Consider the following 17087-nt stretch of genomic DNA (forward strand, 5'->3'; position numbering starts at 1 on the left):
GAATTTGTAAATCTTCTGCTTAGTTTCACATCAGTTTTTGACTTAGTCGATTTTGACTGTGATCTGTGACTCACTGTTTTTTTTCTTTTCTTTTAATAAACCAGCTTTATTGGAGTATAACTAACATACAATAAGCTATACATATATAAGGATACAAATAAATGACTTTTGACATGTTATACCTTAAACCATTATCACACTCAAGACAATGACATATTTATCATCCCCAAAAAGTTTCTTTTGTCTTTTTTTTAATCCCTTTTCTCTTCTCCTCTCTGCCTACCCCCTCACCTTTCCTTGTCCCATCTGTTCTCTGTAGATTGGTTTATATTTTCTAGACTTTTATATATAGAATCATGGTATGTACTCCCCACCCCGCAACTATTATCACTCAGGATAAGTATTTTGAAATCTATCCATGATATTGTGTGTATCAACACTTTATTTTTTACTGCTGAGTACTATTCCATTTCATGGTTATTCCACACTTTGTTTATCCATTCAACTGTTGATGGACATTTGGATTGTTTGAGATTTTGACCATTACAAATAAAGGTATTATGAACACTTGTGTACAAGTCTTTGTATATATGAACATAGGCTTTTCTTTTTGCTCATAAATAAAATTTTATTGGAACATACTTGAGCTCATTTGTGTACGTATAGTCTATGGCCACTTTTGTGCTGCAAGGGCAGAGTTGAATATTCGCAACTGAGAGAGTATGAACACAGGCTTTTATTTCTCTTGGGTAAATAGCTAGGAGTGGAATGGCTGGATGATGTAGTTGGTGTAATCTTAACTTTTTATAAAACTGCCAAAATGTTTCCAGAGTGGTTATACCATTTAACATTCTCACCAGCAAAGTATAAGAGTTACATCTCTTGGCATGGTCAGCATTTTAATTTTTAATTATTTTAGTGTAGTTCTTTTACATTCCATTTTAATTTGCATTTCTCTAATGACTAATGATGTCGAACATCTTTTTATGTGCTTGCTTACCATTTATATATCTTCTTTTCTGCAAGTGTCTATTAAAATCTTTTTTTCTCAGTTTTTTAGATATAATTGACATATAACATTGTATAAGTTAAGGTGTAAAACACAATGATTTAATAAATGTATATATTGTGAAATGATTACCACAAAAAGTTTAGTTAACATTCCTCACCACACATAATTTTTTTTCCAGTAGATTTTTTAAGATCTATTCTCTTGCTACTTTCAAATATATAATACACCATTGTTAACTATAGTCACCATGCTGTACATCCCTAGAACTTATTTATCTTATAACTGGAAGTCTGTACCTTTTGACCACAGTCACCTATTTCCCCAGCCCCTGCCTCTGACAACTACCAATGTGATATCTATTTCTATGAGTTTGGGTTTTCTATATTCCTCGTACAAGTGGTATCATACAGTACATGTCTTTGTCTGCACTCAAGAGCCATATATGTTGTGAAAAATAGCAAGATTTCCTTATTTTATGGCTGAATTCCTCTGTGTGTGTGTGTGTGTGTGTGTGTGTGTGTGTGTGTGTGTGTGTGCAGTGTGACATTTTCTTTATCCATTCATTCGTTGTTGGACACTTAGGTAGTATCTATGTCTTGGCTATTGTAAATAATGTTGCAATGAACATGGGGGCGTAGCTATCTCTTCAGGATAGTGATTTTGTTTCCTTCGGATGTATATACAGAAGCAGAATTGCTAGATCATTTGGTAATTCTACTTTTGATTTTTTGAGGAAACTCCATACTGTTTTCCATAGTGGCTCTACCAATTATATTCCCACCAACAATGTATAAGGGTTCCTTTTTCTCCATATCCTTGCCAGCATTTGTAATCTCTTTTTGATGATAGCCATCTGAACAGGTATGAAGTGATACCTCATTTTGGTCTTAATGTTCATTTCTCTAATATTTAGTGATGTTGAACATCCTTTCATGTACCTGTTAGCCATTCGAATATCTTCTTTGGAAACATGCCTATTCAGGTCCTTTGCCCATTTTTAAATTGGATTATTTATCTGTTCATTTGTTTTTTACTATCTTTTAGGGATTAGTGGCCCTCATTGCCTGATGTCCAGTATCTGGAAAACTATTATTTAATATGTCTGTCTGGGTTTTTAGGTTTTTCAAATGGGAGGGTAAATCTAGTCCCTATTTCTCCATCTTGACCAGAAGTTAAAGTTTTTAGATGTGTCTTTTTACATCCTCTATTACCTTTCTGTCTTTCTGTGCCAGATTTATATTTACTTATTGCTTTTCCTTGATTATTGTTTGTTTCCTTGACAGGGTGACTTCCTTTTTGCTCCTTTGTCATTTTATATGAATCTTTTAGCTTTAGTTTTTGCAGATGGTTTACAGATGAGCTTCCCTCCTGTTAAATGTCCTCTTCTGATTGAAATACCTGGACGTAGTAGAATATATTCTGTGATACAAAACAAGATTTAATGCACTTGCCCCATCTGCAACCAGATGCTGAATAGTTTTTTTTTAGACGAGCTGTTGGATGTGACAGTCCTGATGCAGAACAAAGCCCATTTTTTATTTTATAGAAACAAAATAGTAGATGAATAATTCAATTTACATTTGTTTTATCTTATGCCCCTTTACCATATTAAAATGTAAGTTCCTTGAGAGCAGAGGCAGTGTCTAATTTATCACTGTATTCTCACCACCTAAAGTACCTGGGACTTAATATCTATATGCAAATTTATGAAACAAATGAGCATATACCGTCTACCCTCAAGCGATCCCACCACTGTTTTTTTCTGCCTGAACATAGCTCAATAAAGTTCTTCTCATTGTCCTCAGCCTTTCTTAATTTTGTTATAATTATATAACATTCTTGTTTTTTCATTACTGTTTATACTGTAAATTTCACCTTAGGAGATGGTTATTTTGGGACTGCTCTACCACCTAAAGGAAGCTAAAGGTTGGAATTTAGAGGGAGATTTTAGAGAAGGCTTTAGCCCTGATCCACTTATCCAAAGTGTGCTGGACTATGTCTTTGCAGAACTTGTCAGATTGTTGTAGTGCTAATGTCCTTTTAAGGTGCGAGTCTACGCTGATTTGCAGTTTCTAAGCAACATTGTTAGGCTTATGGATTTCCATCTCCACTGAAAAAATTGTGAAATGACCTGTAAGATAAACCTTAGCCTAAAGTTGTTCTTAGTAGATATAATTAGCCTTGTTTCTAAGCATTTCAGGCATAGCCTAAAAGGGAGTTAAAATAACACATTGATACATAACTGTGGGCATTGAGGAATGCTTTCCATTTAAATGTTTTCTTAATTTTAATAGTCGACCAAAAGTAACTCATGTTATTTATAAAGTACTTAGCACATAGTTTGGCACAAAATGAGTGTTCAATAAATGCTAGCTATTGTTGTTGTTAAAGTATTTTTCTTTGCATCTTTCTTCTCTAGGTCTGTTTCTATCATGATGCTCTGATACCTATTATATGAAAATGCGAGTTACTAAAAAGACCTGTGAAAGAACAGTTGACTTGTGCTTTATGTTTCATGCACTAAGTTTCCATTTGATCTGTTTCCTAGTGTGAAGGCTTATGTCACTACTGTCGTCTTTAGTGTTGCAGCCCTCTCCCTTTCCACACTCTGTATCATCTCCATCCAAATCCAGCCCTATCTCCTTTGTTTGTCTCAAAATGATCAAATGATAGCTATAGCTTTCTCAGGTGCTTATGGCCAAAGCTTCCCTGCTTCCCTACAAAATTACAAACAACAATCGCCGCAACAGTAACAGCTGATATTTGTTGACTGCTTTCTCTGGGCTGGACTGTATAGCACTTAACATCCATTATGTCATTTAATAAACACAACATATTTATGTAGTAGAAGATAGTTTGTGAGTTATGGTATGCTGTTAAGGTAAATGCTACTGTCATTCCTCAAATTTTGATCAAGTCTCATTTGAGTGTTCTATCCGTTTCGTAGCTTTGCTTCTGGGTGATGGCGTATAGATATATCATGTCTGTGGTTGACAGGGAGGGGAGTGCATGTGGGAGGATAAGCATCAGCTCCCAGAGACCAGAGTGGAGGTGACATGACTCTGAACAAGAAACACAAGAAGAAGTGTATTAGTTTTCTGTTCTTTCTGTAACAAAGTACCATCAATTTAGCAGCTTAACACAATATAACTTTATTGTTTTAGAGCTCTGTAGATTAGAAGTCTAATGTGTTTCACCGGGCTAAAATCAAGGACTGTATTTTAGCAGGACTGTATTCCTTTTTGAAGGCTCTGGGAGAGAATCAGTTTCCTTGTCTTTTCCAGTTTCCAGGGGCTGCTGGCATTTTCCTTTTTTTTAGCTTGTGACCCCCTTCTATCTTCAAAGCAAGCAACGTCAGGTTGAGTCATTACTGTTGTGACATCTCTCTGATTCTTTCTCTTCTGCTTCCCTCTTCTATCTGTAAGGACCCTGTGATTACATTAGGCCCACCCAGAGAATATAGGATAATTTCATTTCAAAGTCAGCTGGTTAGTAGTCTTATTTTTTTGTTGTTATAGCTTTTATTTTTGTCTATCTTTGTTAAAATATACTTCGAATTTTGCTTCAAGACTTGCAAATTACCTAAAAATTATGTGCATGGGGATTTATAGTAAGCTTATTTTTTTTATAAATTTAAAAGTTAATAAAATAATGTATAAATATTGTGGGTGAGACACTAGCACTTATCTTCTATCTGGTTATTAAAAAGAGAGTCATGCTGGTTAGTAATCTTAATTCCATCTACAACTTTAACACCCTTTTATCATGTATCCTAATATATTTTCAGATTCCAGGAATTAGCATGTGGGCATTTTTGGAAGGCCATTACGCTGCTCCCACAAGAAGTTAAATCCTTATTTTGGGGGTTTGTGGAATAGCCACATCTCTCCCATCCCAGGAGATTCTCCTTATAGGGTTAACATTAGAGATCTTCATTATTCTTATAAGACAAAAGACAGACTTTATTGAGTGCCTATGTACAATATGCCACAGCAACCACAGCAAAAATAAAAAATAAAAAATAAAAAAATTAAAGTACATTACCTCTTTTAATCTCTACCACAATCTTGCAATGCAGTTATAATGCCCATTTTACATATGAGGATCCATAAGCTCAGGGAGGTTAAGAAGTGGATCCAAGTCCATTCAGCTACTATGTGTTAGCTTTCTTTGCTATGTAATGAATTACTACAAACTTAGAAACTTAAAACAATACCAATTTATTAGCTCACAGTTCTGTAGGTCAGGAGCCTGGTCATGTTGAGTCTAAGTTCTCTGCCCATATTCTCACAAGGCTGAAATCTGGATATTGGCTAGAATATATTACTATAATTTTTTTCCTGGAGGCTCTGGTGAAGAATCTGCCTACAAGAAGAAGAAGCTCATTTTTGTTGTTGGCCAAATCCTATTTCTAGGAGTTGTAGGACTCAAGTTTCTGTGTTCTTGCTGACTGTCAACTGGGGTCACTCTCAACTCCTAGAAGCTACCTGCATTCTTTGTCACATGCTCTCTTCATCTTCAAAGCCAATAATAGAGACTTCCTTGTATTAAATACCCCTCGTGCTTCCAATTTCTTTTGCCAGGAAAAGACCCATTCTTTTTACGAGTTTACTCGATTAGCTCAAGCCTACTGAAGCTCTCTTTTTTTAAGGTCAACTGTTGCATGTAATATAAACTAACTAAGGGAGTGATATTCCATCATATTCACAAGTCAAGGGGAGGGAGTCTTATAAGGACATGAGTCACTGGGGTGTGTTAGAATTCTGCTTACCTCAAAGGGATAAAGCCAAGCTTGAATCCACATCTATTGGATTCCAAGGCCAGTGCTCTTTTTCCTATGTCAGTCTGCATACCAAAACAAAGATTCTCGTTTTTTTCTAAAAAAAAAAAAAGTGTTTTCTAACACAAAAGCAGCAGCTGCCATGCTCAGAAGGGCAGCTCAGGGCACTAAGTACTGCTGAAGGTCATGTGTATTGCTCGATCTGCCGACTCTTTGGTTGGTGTGGACCACCTGCTGGGACCATAGCTCCTCCAGCTCTTCCCAGATCTTCTCCTTCGACTTCTCTGAGTCCTGGGCCAGAGTGAGCACATGCCTTAGTAAAGGATATCAATTTCTTCCACACAGCACCCGCATTGTTAGGTAGAGACAGATGTTGGTTCCAGTTTGTCTTTGTATGATTCAATTTGTTCTTACAGGTTGCTGTTTGTCTTCAGATTCTCATTAGTCCTTGCTCTCCTGTAATTTATATCCAGTTTTTATTCTCTCGTCTCTCAGAACCACTGATCTGCAGTGACTTCAGACCAACCACCGGAAACAGAAATAATTGCTTTCATTTTTTACTTCATCAGCTCCCATTTTTATTTTCTCTGATTAGTGGCTTTTTTTTTCTGATCTTTTCCCTCCTAGACTTTTATTTCCCTAACTTCTTCTACAGTTGTGTAAGGTTTAATCTCTGCAAAACCCAAAACAACCACCCCCACCAAAAAAACCAAAACCCCACAAGTCATTGTGATTCTGCTTCCCCGATTGAGCCCTGCCTGATAAGAACATCCCCAAGCCTCTGTATATTGTGTTTCCTCAGTCTTGAATGCTTTTCCCCCACTCCTTTCTTTGTTGTGTTTCAATCTATCCTTCAGGGATGAGCTCAAATATCACCTCTTTTATTAGCATGTCCCTGATCTTCTGTCCCTGAGCACTGTTGCTTCTTCCTCTGAGATTCAACAGGACTCTGAACACATACATCTCTCTTAGGAATTTCTGCTGTTTTATGATAGCTTTATTAGTGTCATTGTCTCTTTGAAGCCTAATAGAACATTAAGCTCATAAAAAAGTACTTAAAATTTGTAAAATAAATAGTAATAGTAAAAGTTTGTTCCAAGAGTTATAGAGTAAACTGGAATGCAAATATAGATTTACAGTTTTAATGACTTGTTCACAGGTATGTGGATAATCAGGACCCAAGCCTTCTAACTCCAGGTATTTCCAGCGAGTTAAAGACTTTGGTGGAGAGTTGAAAGTTGAATATTTCTATATAAGTAGATATCTTTGTTAAAAAATCGAGAGTAATACTAAAAAATCTTAGTAATAATGTAGAGAAAAATCTCTACCATTATAAAAACTACTACTGTAAGGAAATTACAAAGAGAAATAATATCCTCTTCTCTTAGATATAGTGAGCTTATTTTTGGTAGTCTAATGACACATTGTATATAATGCTGTTAATTCCTATTTATTCTTCCATCCATCCATCCATCCATCCATCCATCCATCCATCCATCCATCCATCTATCCATTTGTCCATCATATATATGTTGAGTATCTGTTCCAGGCTCTGTGCTAGGTGTTAAACAGATGGATAGGAAAAACACTTTCCCTCTAAGGTTTTATGTATGGTTGGAGAGTTGTAGGGATGATACGAAACACACATACACATATATACACACACAATATTTACAATAAAGGGTAGAGGTATGTGTTCTTTATTGTTATAAATAGGACTATCCTTACCCTTCTAATATTTCCTCTCAACTGCAGGGACTCAATCTTGGAAACTACATTTCCCAGACTCTTTTAAGAGCATGGTTCCTGTTAGAGTCAGCTAATAATAGGCACTCAATCGAGATTTGGAGAGCGAGGGGAAAGAGGAAGCCATTATTTTATAGCAGGCATACAGTCATTAGCAGGTGGCAGATGTGAGTTTTGCCTATGAACATCTTCCTGGGCTGCTAGCAGCAACAACAATTTTCTGAAGTTTACCCATTTTGTTGCTGCAAATGCCTCTTGACTCCCTGAACTTGCAGATCCAGAACTGACATTGTGACTTCTTATCCTCAGTCGTCCGACAGTGGTATAAACCTCATTTAACTCCTATATTAAAAGTTTTCTTACTCAAAAAATGTAGTGTGGCTTCTGTTTTTATGACTAAATTCTGCATGACATAGGATAGTAAAAATCCTCAACATTTTAAGAACATTATTTTAATAGTCCTGAGGATGTTGCAATCAGTGGGAAATTTGCTTCTTTGACAACAACCCCTGGTTATATACTGGACTGTGATGAAAGACAAGGTATTTTGTTTGAGTTCAGGGTTATGTATGTTTGGGATATAAAGTGTTCAACTTCAGCCTGGGGACCTCCTAACTCAAGGATAGGTCCTGGTTCCTTCTTTCTTCATAAAATTTAATTCTAACTGTAGGGAACATTTATTTTCTTTGAGAATGGTCAGCTCTCATACTGTCTTTTCACATATACAGAGATTGTAAAATAATTTTTGGCTAATAAGTATACCAAAGATAAGGAAGAAGTATTTCACTCTGAAAAACAGAAATGTAATAGAAATTTAAAAAACAGAGCCAACGTGGATCCAAATAAAGTCCTTTTTGTTGGGATCTGGAATTTCAACACACAAAATCATGAAACAATATCTCAAGACTGTACAAGGTAGGGAACTGGAACTGAGACTGCTGCATAGAGCCGGTAGGATTGACCCATCCATAGAATGGAGACTAGAAAAATGTGGCTCACCAGCCTGGGAAAGTTGGGCGTAGCATCCTGGTTTATTATTCTTGTGGGATGCCAAGTTGAAAACATTAACATATATATTGATCCAGAAAATGTATTCCAGCAGAGACAAATAGGAAATTGTTCTCTAGAGATGACCAGAGATCATATGTGAGACTCCCACAGAAACAATCCTGCTGAAGATAAAAAAAATAAATTACAATTCTCACAAGAAAAAGAATCACCATTAGGGAGAGTCAGTATATACAATTAATAAGAGAATTAATACCACAAGAACTGGAAATAATACGACTATCTAAAACAGAGTTTATACTTAGTATATTTAATATTTTTAAGGAGGGAAAACAAGGAAAAAAGCCCATAGAAGAACAGAAAAGTATGAAAAATGAACCCGGAGATTAGAAAAAGAACTAAGTAGAACTTTTGGAAATAAAATAGACATGGGAACAAAAACTCAATAGTAGATTAGACATAGTTGAATACCTTAGTGACTTGGAAGAGAGAGTTGAGAAAATTACTCAATACAGTTTACGTAGAAGAGATGGAAAATCTGAGCAATTAGACTGACAAGTTTCTAAATACATTTAATAAGATCAAGAAGAACAGAACAGAGAGAATGGGGAAGAGGCAATATCTAAAGAGAAATGGCTGATAATTTTTAGAATTGAAAAAATGATATGTATCTTCAGATTGAAGGAGACTATCAGTCTGGGTCAAGATAAATAAAGCCAAATTTATATCCAGAAACATTGTGCAGACTCTGTAAACCAAAGACAAATATCTTAAAGGCATCCAGAGTACTTATTAAGAACAATTAGTCTGATAGTGACTTCTCATTAGTATTAACAGATGGCAGAAGGATTTGGAAGGTCATCTTTAAAATGTTGAAGGAAAGATAAGTTAAAAGATGCCAACAAAGTTCTATATATTCAGCTAAATTATAATTTAACAGGTTGTTGGAGAATGCCTTTCTTAAAAACCTGATCCATAAATTAAATTTAAAAAATTTAATTTAATGGTTTTACCTGGAGGTTTATTTAGCTAAAGAGCATTGACAAAGGGTAGATGGCTTTTTAATGGCTTCTGTTTCTTAGGCGTTTCTTATTCAGGGCATAGAATGGAAGTAAGAGGATGAAAAGAGGGGAATTTCTACTACTTTTCATAATAATTCAAGTTCCTGTGTCTATTGTGAATAGACTGATGCGCAGATTATATACATGGGGAGGAAGACATTAGTCTTTTGTCTAGATTTGGGCTATATTGACTCTGAGGCTTAATATTTGTCATTAGAAGAAGAATGTATATGTGTTTGAGTCAATAGTTAACTGCTAGATAATCAGGAAGTACAAAGAAAAACAATTGCCTCTTGCAGTGGTGGGGAGACTCCAAAAACCAGGCGTGAGACTAACATAGCCTGCCTTGAACTACCTTAAAGTAGTTCCCAGTGATGATGTTCTAGTTTGAATAACTCAGATTTAGGGAAATATTCTGTTGAGTGATTACTGTATCCCACAGATTACTCAGAGCTGGATAGGTAGAGAATTGGAGAATGCACTCCAGAATAAGATCAATTCCCAATGGGTAGAGGGTGATGTTATCCTGAAGGGAGGTGGAGAGTCACATTCTGAAGGTCTGATGAAGACAAGTGGACAAGATTAGAAATTGGGATGTGACCAACAGGACAGCACTGTGAAGGGTTTTAACTTTTTATGATTTTCTTTTGGATTTTAATGGCAGGCTTACTTATCATATGGTTAAAGACATTCATACTCTACATTTTAATTTTCTTGGACTATACTAATTTGTTAGTAAAGTTTGATCTACCAGTACAGTAAAGAACTAAGAGAAGAGTCAGTGAAAGGATGTGTGGCTTGCTCCACAGTCATCTCTGTTCTGAGACCCGCTGGTGGCAACAGTATCCTATCTAGGGGGCCTGTGATCCCATAGTGGTCCACAGTGTACTCAGAGCAGAGAGAGGGAGGGGCACATTCTGTGCAGCAGAAGTAGGTGCAGAGTGGATGGCTCAGCTCACGAGTGGAGCTGAGACAAATTCCTGCTTTTCCCAGTAGAGGAAAGTGGCTCTGAAGGGTTATTACACTCTTTTAGAATGATAAACTTTTTTCTTTTTTTAAAGTAAATTAAAAAAAAAAAAATCTTATAATTTTATCACCTTAACATAACTTTTCTTGTATTTGCATTTTCCAGTTCTGGACCACTCTCATATGCTCCTAATAAAGATGTAATCATATTATTTATGACATTTTATCTCGTGTTATCTGCATTTGAATTTTTAGCTCTGTTAGCAGCAGTGTGGCATTGGACAAATTATGTAACCTCTTTGAGCTCTATTTTCTTTTTCTTTCTTTGTAAAATAAAGTAAAACGAGAGTAATATGAGCTCCCACAAAAATATTGATTGAGGGGCTGAGTATTGGAGATAGGAAGATAAACAAATGCAGATATATATGGTTCCTGTCTCATGGGCTTACGGCCTAATTGGGGACTAGAGACAAACTTAGCTGTACGACTGTGTTGAGTGTTCTGGAGTAGAGGTTCATGGTCTTCTGCAAGCCTGAAACACAGGGATTTGACTGAGTTAGTTGAATGGGGGACACTCCTTGAGACAGTGAAACTTGAGCTTAAATCTGAAGGATAAAGAGGAATTAGACAAAGAGGTGAAGAAGAATGTACTGGCCCAGGGAACAGCATATGTGAAGGGCCTGTGGTGGGAGGGAGCATGCAGTGTATGGGAGGCTCTGAGGTCAATGTGATTGGACAGCAGGGAGAGCATGTGTGAGAAGCAGATAGGCAGACTGGCATGGCCTAGAACAAGCAGAGCATGGAAAGAACATTCTGGCTGTGGAGAGTGGATTGAGAGGGCCAGGGTGGGTGTAGGTAGACCAGACGATAGCTATTGCAGTACTCTCCAGCCAGAAGAAGATGGTGCCATGGTGGTAATGGAAAAGATGGAATGGAGGGAATGGATTCAAGGGATATTTAGGAAGTAAAATCTCAGGAACTAGTGACAGATTGGATAGAGGGATAAGGGGCAAAGGTTTCATGAAATCTTCTTGTGAGTGAATCAGATGGTTCTAAAACAGTAAACAATATATTGAAAAGTGGCAGACATGGTTACACAACCTAAACTCTACATAAAGTTTCCTTTGAAAAAGATGCCTTTGGAAAAGAATGAATGGAACATGGATAAACATGAAGTTTTCTGATATAGTCACAAAATTAATTTTAAAACACCCCAAGCCTTAGCTTCAAAGTATGTAAAGCACCACCTAAAGAAGTCCCATGTGGATTAAGGTCAGTTATTATGATCAGAATTACTAAGATTTTATCAAATAAGATAAAGAGTGGGAAACATGAAGTGAAGTGAGACTTCTGAAACTAGTTGACTTAAATAAAATCTACCTTAATTGAAACTCACTGTACAGAACTGGAAAAAGATGGTTTGTTCAGAGTCAGTCACGATGTAATAGAAAAGGTATGTTTGAGAATAGTATTTTGCTTTTGTTTTTCCTTTTTTTTGATAAAGGACTTACTTTGTAAAAGACATAGGGATATTATGCATTTTGATTCTACGCGCGCGCGCGCGCACACACACACACACACACACACACACACACACTTGGATTTAGTTACAACTTTATTCACCTGATATAACTGTACTTGATATGGAGTAATTCTAACACAGGACCAAGAGATTTATTCAAAAGATAAAATATAATGTAATTTTCTTTACAAAATGATTCACAACAGCCTGGAATATAACAAGCTCTCCACCTGGCTTTAAAATAGGCAATTTACAAAAACAAATATTTTATACACATTTCAGGAACATTTTTGTAATATAAGCCTCATGGCTTTAGATACTATCAATATACTAATGACTACTAAATTTAAATCTCTAGCCCAAATGAGTCTCCTCAATGTGACACTTGCATATCCACTACAATATTCCACTGAAATATTTTTGAGGTCCTACTAACTGCTGGACACTATGGTGGATCTTGGATAAACAGCAATGAACAAAATAGCAAGGTTTCTACCCTCATGGGGTTAGTGTGGAAGAAAATCATGCAAGTAAACTCACACAGGAATGTATCTTTTTAGAGAGTGGCCCAGAGCTCCAATGGAAAAGGGATAGGTGAGGCAAGAGAGGAAAGTGTAGGAGATGGCTTTACATTTAGTGGTGAAGAAGCACCTCTCCAAGAAACACAGGCTGGGACCCAAAGGTCACGGAAGCATCCGAGCAAGGGGTGTGCTGGGGAGACTGAAGCAGATGCAGTGAAGGTTTTGACATAGGAAAGACCTGGCATATTTGCTGGACCGAAAGGTCAGTGTGGCCGGAATGTTTGAGTAAGTGGTTTTTCCCCCCCCGCCCCATACTAGCAATAAATCAAGGCAGTCAGATAGTTGGGAAGGGGTTTTGGGGACGGGAGGCAAATCAGAGGTAACTTGAAAGTAGATTTAGGAGCCCAGATCGATATATTAAAACTCTGGTTCTTTCTAAAACATTATCCCCACCCCACCCCCATGTAAATTTTGTCTACTATTATCTGTCAGTTGATCAAGGAAATAGTTAAATACTTTCTCTAGGTAAGTATTTGAAGATTATCTAAAAGTGAAAATGCTTTCTCTGATTAATCTTGCTCAGTCATCTGATTGTAGGAGAACATTTTGTGTTGCAGTTATTTGTGTGCTAGAAACTTCTGGTCTGGGTTATTTAATATTCACAACAACTAATGAGAATGTTTGTGTGCTTGAGAAGCAGAGCAGGAAAACTATTACATTTTATAATTAACTCTTGGTTCTTGTGTAGTGGTTCTCTTTGTTCAAATAGTGTTGTTTTTGTTTTGTTTTGTTTTTAAATCAGAGATTCTTATTTATAAAGGCCAGTGTGATTTTCCTAATTCTTTTAAATTTTACTTTGATTCATTAATATGTTATACCATCATTAATCCAATTCGTCCAGACTTAGAACACTTTGCATTGCTACATCTATCTTAACTGTCATCAAATTCCTTTGACCAAAGAATTTCCTTTCTTTATTTACCAAGCCTTACCCTTTTCTTAGTTTTGGTGTTCTAAGTTTTGAAGATATGGTTTTCATTGTTTCAAGATTATTAGGTAGAGCTCATGTCATCTTTCGTTAGTTACATAAAGTTTTGAATCTTACTTTTCTCATCTGTAGAATGGAGATAATCTCTTTCTCATAGAGGTGACAAGGTTAAATGAGATGTAAAACATAGCAAAATGCCTGTCACTTGGCTTTTGGCAGATCATATAGCACTACTTAGAGTGATATTTCAAATAGTGGAGATAGATTTGCACTGGTTCTTTTATGTTCTTTCAATTAGTTCCTTTGTGTCCAAGGTCACATTTATTTCTCACTTGGGATAGAGGAAAGGGTTACTGGGTGGCACAAGGCTGACTGTGGTCAAGAGGAAGCAGCAGAATGTCACAGTACCTTGATCTGAAGACTCTGCAGTTGGGGTGAGCTGCTAAGGGACGTCCAGACCACTGTTTATGTAAAAGCTTCTAACCTTGGGGAAGAAAGTGTGGTTGGAAGCAAAATTCAAAAGTGCAATCCAGGGCTATAGCCAAGAAACCAGGTCCTTCATTCAAAAAACATTGATTGAGAAACTGCCATGGGCCATACTCTATGCGAAGCACTGAGTTCACTAAAGTGAACAAAGCACAGAGCCATAGGGAGCTTATAGTGAAGAAAGGGAGCCCTGTAATTATATCATGATGCTGTAAGTGCTGTCATAGTGATGCTAAGCAGGGAAAGGGTGCGGGGGTCTGAGAGATACAAGGAAAGAGTGCCATTTTATAATTCTGGAAGAGAGATGGGAGACAAAATGTTTAAGAAACCCACACCGGAGCCAAGAATGAAACCAACAATTTCCCAGTCAATAGCAAGGATAAGAAGGTAAGTTGTGGGTCAAGTAGTAAAAATGAGTTCCGAATCACTCTATTTCAGGTTCTTAAAGGGGCCAGCCAAGGAACCAAGCAAGCAAGGTAATGAGATTGATTCTGATAGTACCTTTGGTCAAAGGAATTTGATGATAGTTAATATAGATGTAGCAATGCAAAGTGTTCTCATTCAAGGTAATGAGATTAGGATGCTCTCTGGAGGGTTGGATACTGGTCAAAGAACAGAGAGATGGTTCCTGATCCACTGGGGGACATGTTCTCCTTACTGTCCAATCACACTGACCTCAGAGCCTCCCATACACTGCATGCTCCCTCCCACCACAGGCCCTTCACATATGCTGTTCCCTGGGCCAGTACATTCTTCTTCAACTCTTTATCTAATTCCTCCTTATCCTTCAGATTTAAGGTCAAGTTTCACTACCTCAGGGAGGGTCCCCCATTCAACTAACTCAGTCAAGTTCCTGTGTTTCAGGCTTGCGGAAGACCATGAACCTCTCTACTCCAGAGCACTTATCACAGTCGTACAACTAAATTTGTCTCTAGCCCCCAACTAAGCTGTAAGCCCATGAGACAGGAACCATACATATCTGCATTTGTTTACCTTCCTATCTCCAATACTTAGCCCCTCAATCAATATTTTTGCGGAAGCTCTTACTTTCATTTTATTCTATTTTTATTCACTTGAAGCAGAAATGTTTTAAACAGCTCTACTGATCTGAAATAGCTCCTGACATAAATTTTGTAGCTCGAGCAGGATAAGATTTACCTACAGAGAAACAAAATTTCTGCTGAATATATGGGTGGGCGAAATGTCAGTGAGTTACTTACTTGTTACCCTGGAAATTCTAGTGGACTGCTGTGTTTGGGAACATTTTTGAAACTTGGCTAAGTATTCTAAATATTAACTGGAAATCTCCTCACCAAAGATTTTTTGTTGTTGTTGCTGGTTGGGGGAGCTCAGAGGGTGTCTAAATTGGTTTATTCTGCTCATCTTGTCTGGTAGTGTCTGGCTGCACAGATGTGACATGATGTGTCTCTAGATACTGGTATTCAAGAGAATAGCTTGTCTATGGGAGCCAGGAGATCAGTCATTTGTTGAGTTCTGGCTATTGTCATTCTATTCATCTTCTTTTCTTTAAAATGCACTTTCAGGAAACTGTGTCTTAATTGTCTGGGGGAAGTTGCAGCTGAGACAGTAATGCTGGAGAGATTAGAAGTATTGACCATCTTTCTCTGCAGCCAGGTTTTGTCAGGTTGATTTCCTAGCAAGGAATCACTTGAGAATAAACAGCAACACTAACTTGCATTTACATTACGATTTCAGAATAATTGTGTTCTAAAATTTTCTCAAGTATTATAATTCTGAGAAAGTGGAGAATTATATAGGAAATACTTTACCTACTCCTTACTACAGTTCATTCCCATAATTCCTACAATTCTCCATTTCTACAGTTCATAAACATATCTATTTAAGTCAATAAAAACCTGGAAATTATTTCCATAGTAAAGTAGAAAGTACTCACTGGTGGAATTATTAAAATCTGCAAGTGTAATTTAATTAGCAATAAGCGTGCCTCGGATAAACCTCATTGGCTACGATACTGCCACTGCACAAAACTTACAAGTGTAATTTAAAAATCATCAGGAGATTTAAAAATCACCATTTGAGTCTATCTCTTCTTTCTGATTTTTGCAAAGAGATCTCTGTTACCTGGCGTGTTGTTTTAAGCCACTGTGTTTTGGAGTGCTTTGTTATGCAGCAATAGATAACAAACAGTGAATCTATACCTGGTTCATGATGAGCAGCGGGCCTTGTGGAGGCATTTAGTCTTAACTGGGCCCAGCAGCAAGCTAGGAGCTATTGCTTAAAAGGTGAGTAGTTATCAGCAGAGAAGGACTCTAGGGGTCTTTGCTATAATTCTTTTATTAGGGCTTACCACAGGCACCTGGAGTTCCCCTAAATCTACTGATCATGAGCATGGAGTGGAAGGGTGAAGTAAGTCAAAGCTTGGACCTCTTGAGACTTCTTTTTTCTTTTTTTTTTTTTAACTATAGTCACCATGCTGTACATTACATCTCCAGGATTTATCTATCTTATAACTGGAAGTTTGTACCTTTTGATCACCTTTATCCATTTCCTCCACCCCAGCCCCACCTCTGGCAACTCTGTTCTTTGTATCAATGAGTTTGTTTTTGTTTTTTATTTTCAGTATCTAAGTGAGATCATGCATGATTTGTCTTTCTCTGTCTGACTTATTCCACTTAGCATAAGGCCCATATGTATACACATATATATATACAATGGAATTATATGTGTGTGTTTATACACACACACACAGTATATATAACATATATACATATGTATATGTACATATGTATACACACACACACACACACACACACACATATGAATGAATGACATTTTCTTTATCCACTCATCATCCATCAATGGACGAGGGATGAGATTGCTCCCATATCTAAGCTGTTGTAAATAGTGCTGCAATAAACATGGGAGAGCACATATTTTTTCAGGTTAGCGTTTTTGTTTTCTTTGGATAAATACCCAGAAGTGAAATTGTTAAATCATATGACAGTTCTGATTTTG

General features: G+C 36.9%; 1 non-coding gene across 1 annotated transcript; it reads right to left on the reverse strand.

Moving 5' to 3' along the window:
* Positions 1 to 15955: 15955 nt before the first annotated feature.
* LOC120583559 (U4 spliceosomal RNA) lies at positions 15956 to 16101 on the reverse strand. Its single transcript, XR_005647801.1, has one exon. It is a non-coding gene; the product is annotated as a U4 spliceosomal RNA (small nuclear RNA).
* Between the last annotated feature and the right edge of the window lie 986 nt (positions 16102 to 17087).

The sequence above is a fragment of the Pteropus medius genome, unplaced genomic scaffold, assembly GCF_902729225.1.
Source record: "Pteropus medius unplaced genomic scaffold, Ma_sr-lr_union100, whole genome shotgun sequence".
Lineage (NCBI taxonomy): Eukaryota > Metazoa > Chordata > Mammalia > Chiroptera > Pteropodidae > Pteropus > Pteropus medius.